Raw genomic sequence first — 7177 nt, forward strand, 5'->3', positions numbered from 1 at the left:
CACACACGAACACACACGCGCGCGCGCACACATCTAGGTTATAGTGCTATACACGTATCTAGGGTTTAGGAAGCACGAGAATATGTCGAAGCACCCACACATATGACATATCCCTTCATGCAGTGTACTTCAGTAGCCCAACACATTACGACCGCTATAGCACAGGACCATCACAAAACACATTACTCCTGCTATAGCACAGGACCATCACAAAACACTACACACTGTTACTACACTACACACACAGTTACTACACTACGCCTGTTACAAGTACTTACAAATAATTTTGAAACAAATGGCACATCCTGAAGACGGCAGCCCCAGACCTTCATACATCATCATCTGTGAAACCAAACATGAGCGCACACAAACACTATTAGTGTCACGAATACGAAAGCAGGGTAAGACAAGAGGATACGAAACAAGTAAGTATCGCTATAACGAGGGCGTAAGTATACATGTAAACAGAGCAGTGCTTACTTACAGGGTCCTAATACGCTCTACGGCGTCATGGTAGTCGGACTGCAACAGCAGTCCGACTTGCCGACCCTCCCAGTAACGGGTTAGATGGGCCGCACCCGCCAGGTGGGCGACCACGGCTGGGCCTCCCACCAGCCTTTCTCCACTGTAAACACGAAAGAAACCGCAGAAAGCACAGTGTCATAGAGCTCTTTTGTTGGGGGAGAGAGCTAGGAGCACTGCACACTTACCAAGTATCACAATATATGATAAGAAAGAGGCGGCGCTTGACGCACCGCCTCAGGTGCTGAAACAGGGGTACTACCCCTGTAAGGCGAACACCGCAGTGACACGTGAACGTCATTTCTACATTTCTAATGATACTGAAGTGAAGGTGTGAACCGCAAAGCAAGACCTTTACCTTCTTCCTGTCAAATTCGCTCCCCAGCTGCATACCGACATCATCCGCTAAAACCCAATCATACCAAGTAACGCAAAGGTCATCAGTTGACCTTTTGGACTTTTCAACTCTTATCCAAAACCACCAGGAGGAAAAAACCAGGATGAAGAAGACGTCAGTTGTAGAAGCGTTTGTGGAGGAGTTGTTACATTATTCTCAGTAAATAGATATGGCTGATACATTCGGTGTAGACTTGGACGACCGGTCGTGGTCTCTCACCACGGATCCTTTACTAATAGAAAGGCGGACGCCAATAAGAACTGTTGTGGAGTTGGCAGATCAAAACGCGCAGCAAGAAATTTGGCACGTCGATGGTAGACTCCATCGGGAGGACGGACCAGCTCTTGTTGATAGTAGGGGAGTGTCCGCCTGGTGCTATGGAGGTCGCCTTCATCGCGTTAATGAACCTGCTTGGATAGGACGGGGTAGCATCGAGTACTACCTCAACGGTGTCCGTCATAGAGCCGGCGGTCCTGCAGTCAGTTATTGTGACGCCACATGCTGTATTCTACGGTGGTATCACCACGGAAGGCTCCACAGGGAGAATGCGCCAGCGGTGATACGCAGGGAAGGTAACAATCGTGTACGGGAGTGGTACCGATACAACCTTCGGCATAGGGAAGATGGACCTGCTTTCATCTCTCAGGAGGAGGAGGGTATCTATCAGTGGTACCTCAACGGGGTGTATTACGGTAGCCACCATCAAGACCAGGCAATACACCCCATGGAGCTGCAGTACATCTATGTAGTGCCTACTAAGGTAGACTCGTCAGCAATAAGTCATGAGCCCATTTTGTCAGGATACCCTGGACCGTCCTCTATCCAAGTTGGAGTGCGGTCATGAATTTCACTTCCACTGTATGAAGGAGTGGATCAGTTCTGCCCCAGCCCAACTTGCCCAACCTGCCGCTACTCCATGACTGCTGAGGACTTGGTTGAGTTCTTGTAGTAATACATGACACAGTTGCATGTGGGCGACTACGAATGACCAGTCATGTGTTACAGATGGACACGGACACGCCACCCTAAGTAGCCATGAGCGGCTATTTGGACAAGGACAACAAAGCACCTCGTGGGCGGCCAAGGTGGACACTAGCCACAAGTCTGGTCGCTCAGTTGAATAAGCTGGGTGTGCCCATGAAGACCATGGAAGACCTTTCCAGGTGCCGGCAACATGCAGAGGACAAGACAGACTGGAAGAAACTGTGCAGCTCGACACTCGAGGACAAATCAGTATCAGCAGCTACTACACCTTGCTGATGATACTCACAAGACAGAAGTGGGAAAAAACACTGAATTTCTTTATTTAGTGCTCAACTACGCGAAATGTGTTTTATTATTATTATTATACATGTTCAACTGTACACAGACTGGCTGACTGCCATTCTCTACCACACATTACCGGACACTGTTGTGGTTGTCGTCGTTATCGTCGTCGTCATTGTTGATGTTGTTGTCGGTTGTTGTCGTCGTTATCGTCGTCGTTGTTGATGTTGTTATTGGTTGTTGCTGTCGGTTGTTGCCGGTTGTTGTTGGTTGTTGTTGGTTGTTGTTGGTTGTTGTTGATGTTGTTGTCGGTTGTTGTCGTCGTTATCGTCGTCGTTGTTGATGTTGTTATTGGTTGTTGCTGTCGGTTGTTGGTTGTTATTGGTTGTTGCTGTCGGTTGTTGGTTGTTATTGTTGATTGTTGTCGGTTGTTGTTGGCTGTTGGATGTTGTTGTCGGTTGTTGTCGGTTGTTGTTGGTTATTGTTGGTTGTTGTTGGTTGTTGTTGGGCGTTGTTGGTTGTTGTCGGTTGTTGTCAGGTGTTGTTGGCTGTTGTTGGTTGTTGTTGTCGGTTATTGTCGGTTGTTGGGTGTTGTTGTCGGTTGTTGGGTGTTGTTGTCGGTTGTTGGGTGTTGTTGTTGGTTGGTGTTGGTTGGTGTTGGTTGTTGTTGGTTGTTGTCGGTTGTTGTCCGTTGTTGTTGGTTGTTGTTGGTTGTTGTTGGCTGTTGTTGGTTGTTGTTGTTTGTTGTTGTCGGTTGTTGGTTGTTGTTGTTTGTTGTTGTTTGTTGTTGTTGGTTGTAGTTGGTTGTTGTCAGTTGTTGTTGGTTGTTGTCGGTTGTTGTCGGTTGTTGTCGGTTGTTGTCGGTTGTTGTTGTTTGTTGTTGTTTGTTGTTGGCTGTTGTTGGTTGTTGTTAGTTGTTGTTGTTTGTTGTTGTTTGTTGTTGTCGGTTGTTGGTTGTTGTTGTTTGTTGTTGTTGGTTGTAGTTGGTTGTTGTCAGTTGTTGTTGGTTGTTGGATGTTGTTGTCGGTTGTTGTCGGTTGTTGTCGGTTGTTGTTGGTTGTTGTTGGTTGTTGTTGGCTGTTGTTGGCTGTTTTTGGTTGTTGTTGGTTGTTGTCGGTTGTTGTCGGTTGTTGTGTTTTAATCGTTATTTTGTTCATTATCCAGGAGGATGTTGCTATGATCCAGTACCATTTTTTCGCATATATGAGACAAGTTTGTGTAACGTTAGTGTGACGTGGGGTATGCTGATTGGATGTGAGGTGGTGAGAGTATGCTGATTGGCCGATAACAATTAGTGGAAGGGATAAAGTAATGCGCTGCTTGTGCAGCGTAACCAAACACATGGTCTGTGGGAAACACCCTAGTAAAATAAATAAAATAATAATAACATGAATTGCCACCGGCACTTGAGAGACTCGAGCCCCGCCACCTTGTTCAAATCGGACTTGGTAGCTTCATACTGGAACTTAATCTTCTCCTTTTTGAGGTATGACCGTACATAACGCGTTTTGGATTTTTTCATTTTATTTTATTTTATTTTTATTTTTTTTTCATTGCAACTTTTTTAGCAGATAGCAACTTTTTTAGCAGACTCGTGAAACAACGGTGAATCTGGAACGAATAAATGGTCCATGTGAAAGGCATGACGAGTCTCGAAGTCTTCACATTCATGATGGAACCTTGTCATGATTGACGCATTCCTTGATGGTGCGCACATGAAATCACCCTGGCTCATCTTTTCCAATTCCATTCTTTTCACATCCTGCAACCCATACCCTACTAGTATCAGTGGGGATGCTAGAATCAGAAGAGGCAAGGCAGCACTCTTCCGTGGATGTATTACTCGACACAACACCACCCATACTTGTTTTCTAGAAGTTTTGACTATAATGATATATTGCAGCAGGAAGTAGTATACAGTCAAATAGGATAGGATAAGAATGAATGATCATCTGTCTGATAAAGAATGCAGTTCATTAAAGACTTATTGGAAGGTCTCTACCAGCTGATCGTCATATTGGACGGCGACACTGCATAATGATATGAAGCTCTCAGTTAGCTGTTTCAGTTCCGTGGTAGAAAGTGTCATGTGTGCGTCCAGAGAACGATGAAAACATCTGGGGTCCACGTTGATGCAGACGATTGGGGCAACAGCAAGACGTACCTTCAACGCTTGCTCGTCAATGTCGAGGGAGACTGCCCCGGGGTAGATGAAAACATCTTGTTCCACATCCAGTTCGAAACAGCTGGTCGGGACTAGCTTGCTTTCACCGTTGATATACACCCGACATTGACCGTAGGACGAACGTGATGGGTAGAAGTTGGTCTTGATCTTCTCCACACGTCCTCTTCGGAGAGTGTCACGGAGCGATGGACAAGTCTTGATCAAGTTCGTAATGATGAACTCAGTGGACTCATTCAGTTCGATGTAAACCTGTCCTTGAGCATCTTTGCGAGCTGTTGCCGTACTACCACAGGCCGGTAGAGCTCCTGAAGGGAAGTACATCTTATAACCAGGCTTGTAGAAGGATCTACCTGATGACTTGTAGGACAGTTGCATGTCCTCCTGAAACCCATCTACCACAATCTCTTTGTGGAGCTTGGTAGTAGCAGGTGACACATAGCGACGCTTAGCCGGTACTGCCTTCGAAGAGAGCACAACTTGAGGAGGGTCAGCAGGAAGAGCGGAATTCTTCCTCACCCGCCGCTCGTATAGGTTATCCATCTTCCAGGAAGCGAAGGGAGAACAACTCATCAGCACTGTATTCGATGAACGAATGACTCGACTACAGGACAACCACCCGCATTTATACAAGGCAGAGACGGAGGCGGGTTGAAGTGATAAAATATGTGTCAGCTAGGTCAACCAATCACCATCAAGCCCGCCAAAAACATTTGACCACTCAGCATTGAGCCCACCAAAAACATTTGGCCAACCAGCATCAAACCCGCCAAAAGCATTTTGTCCAATCAGCGGCATGCCCACCAAAATCATATCTCATCTTAAAGATTCCTTACAAGTCTAGAGACCTTACAGAGACCTTACAGTATGGAAATAAGATCAGAGTCAAACGTGTGCAAGTTCTGAATCACATGATCAAGTGAATAGGTTTCCCAACAATAGGCATCAATCAATGATGCCATAAGAGATGTATCAGATGGAGATAAAATCAGCAAATTCGTACGCAACGTGGACAGTTGAGAAGAAGACACCATCCTGGTCAACTCCATGAGATGCAGTACATATAGGAGTGGAAAATGCTGAGCATTTTCCACTCCTATATGTACTGCATCTCATGGAGTTGACTGATTCACGTTTGACTCTGATCTTATTTCCATACTGTATCAGTTCACTAAAGTGGCGGTATCATGTAAGGAATCTTTAAGATGAGATATGATTTTGGTGGGCATGCCGCTGATTGGACAAAATGCTTTTGGCGGGTTTGATGCTGGTTGGCCAAATGTTTTTGGTGGGCTCAATGCTGAGTGGTCAAATGTTTTTGGCGGGCTTGATGGTGATTGGTTGACCTAGCTGACACATATTTTATCACTTCAACCCGCCTCCGTCTCTGCCTTGTATAAATGCGGGTGGTTGTCCTGTAGTCGAGTCATTCGTTCATCGAATACAGTGCTGATGAGTTGTTCTCCCTTCGCTTCCTGGAAGATGGATAACCTATACGAGCGGCGGGTGAGGAAGAATTCCGCTCTTCCTGCTGACCCTCCTCAAGTTGTGCTCTCTTCGAAGGCAGTACCGGCTAAGCGTCGCTATGTGTCACCTGCTACTACCAAGCTCCACAAAGAGATTGTGGTAGATGGGTTTCAGGAGGACATGCAACTGTCCTACAAGTCATCAGGTAGATCCTTCTACAAGCCTGGTTATAAGATGTACTTCCCTTCAGGAGCTCTACCGGCCTGTGGTAGTACGGCAACAGCTCGCAAAGATGCTCAAGGACAGGTTTACATCGAACTGAATGAGTCCACTGAGTTCATCATTACGAACTTGATCAAGACTTGTCCATCGCTCCGTGACACTCTCCGAAGAGGACGTGTGGAGAAGATCAAGACCAACTTCTACCCATCACGTTCGTCCTACGGTCAATGTCGGGTGTATATCAACGGTGAAAGCAAGCTAGTCCCGACCAGCTGTTTCGAACTGGATGTGGAACAAGATGTTTTCATCTACCCCGGGGCAGTCTCCCTCGACATTGACGAGCAAGCGTTGAAGGTACGTCTTGCTGTTGCCCCAATCGTCTGCATCAACGTGGACCCCAGATGTTTTCATCGTTCTCTGGACGCACACATGACACTTTCTACCACGGAACTGAAACAGCTAACTGAGAGCTTCATATCATTATGCAGTGTCGCCGTCCAATATGACGATCAGCTGGTAGAGACCTTCCAATAAGTCTTTAATGAACTGCATTCTTTATCAGACAGATGATCATTCATTCTTATCCTATCCTATTTGACTGTATACTACTTCCTGCTGCAATATATCATTATAGTCAAAACTTCTAGAAAACAAGTATGGGTGGTGTTGTGTCGAGTAATACATCCACGGAAGAGTGCTGCCTTGCCTCTTCTGATTCTAGCATCCCCACTGATACTAGTAGGGTATGGGTTGCAGGATGTGAAAAGAATGGAATTGGAAAAGATGAGCCAGGGTGATTTCATGTGCGCACCATCAAGGAATGCGTCAATCATGACAAGGTTCCATCATGAATGTGAAGACTTCGAGACTCGTCATGCCTTTCACATGGACCATTTATTCGTTCCAGATTCACCGTTGTTTCACGAGTCTGCTAAAAAAGTTGCTATCTGCTAAAAAAGTTGCAATGAAAAAAAAATAAAAATAAAATAAAATAAAATGAAAAAATCCAAAACGCGTTATGTACGGTCATACCTCAAAAAGGAGAAGATTAAGTTCCAGTATGAAGCTACCAAGTCCGATTTGAACAAGGTGGCGGGGCTCGAGTCTCTCAAGTGCCGGTG

The 7177-nt window shown here is 45.8% G+C and overlaps 1 long non-coding RNA gene across 1 annotated transcript; it reads right to left on the minus strand.

Moving 5' to 3' along the window:
• Positions 1-278: 278 nt before the first annotated feature.
• On the minus strand, positions 279-813 carry LOC135825259 (uncharacterized). The gene is made up of 3 exons (XR_010555042.1): positions 711-813; positions 485-625; positions 279-342 (listed from the first exon to the last, which is right to left on the minus strand). It is a non-coding gene; the product is annotated as an uncharacterized LOC135825259 (long non-coding RNA).
• Between the last annotated feature and the right edge of the window lie 6364 nt (positions 814-7177).

This window comes from Sycon ciliatum, chromosome 9 (assembly GCF_964019385.1).
Source record: "Sycon ciliatum chromosome 9, ocSycCili1.1, whole genome shotgun sequence".
Lineage (NCBI taxonomy): Eukaryota > Metazoa > Porifera > Calcarea > Leucosolenida > Sycettidae > Sycon > Sycon ciliatum.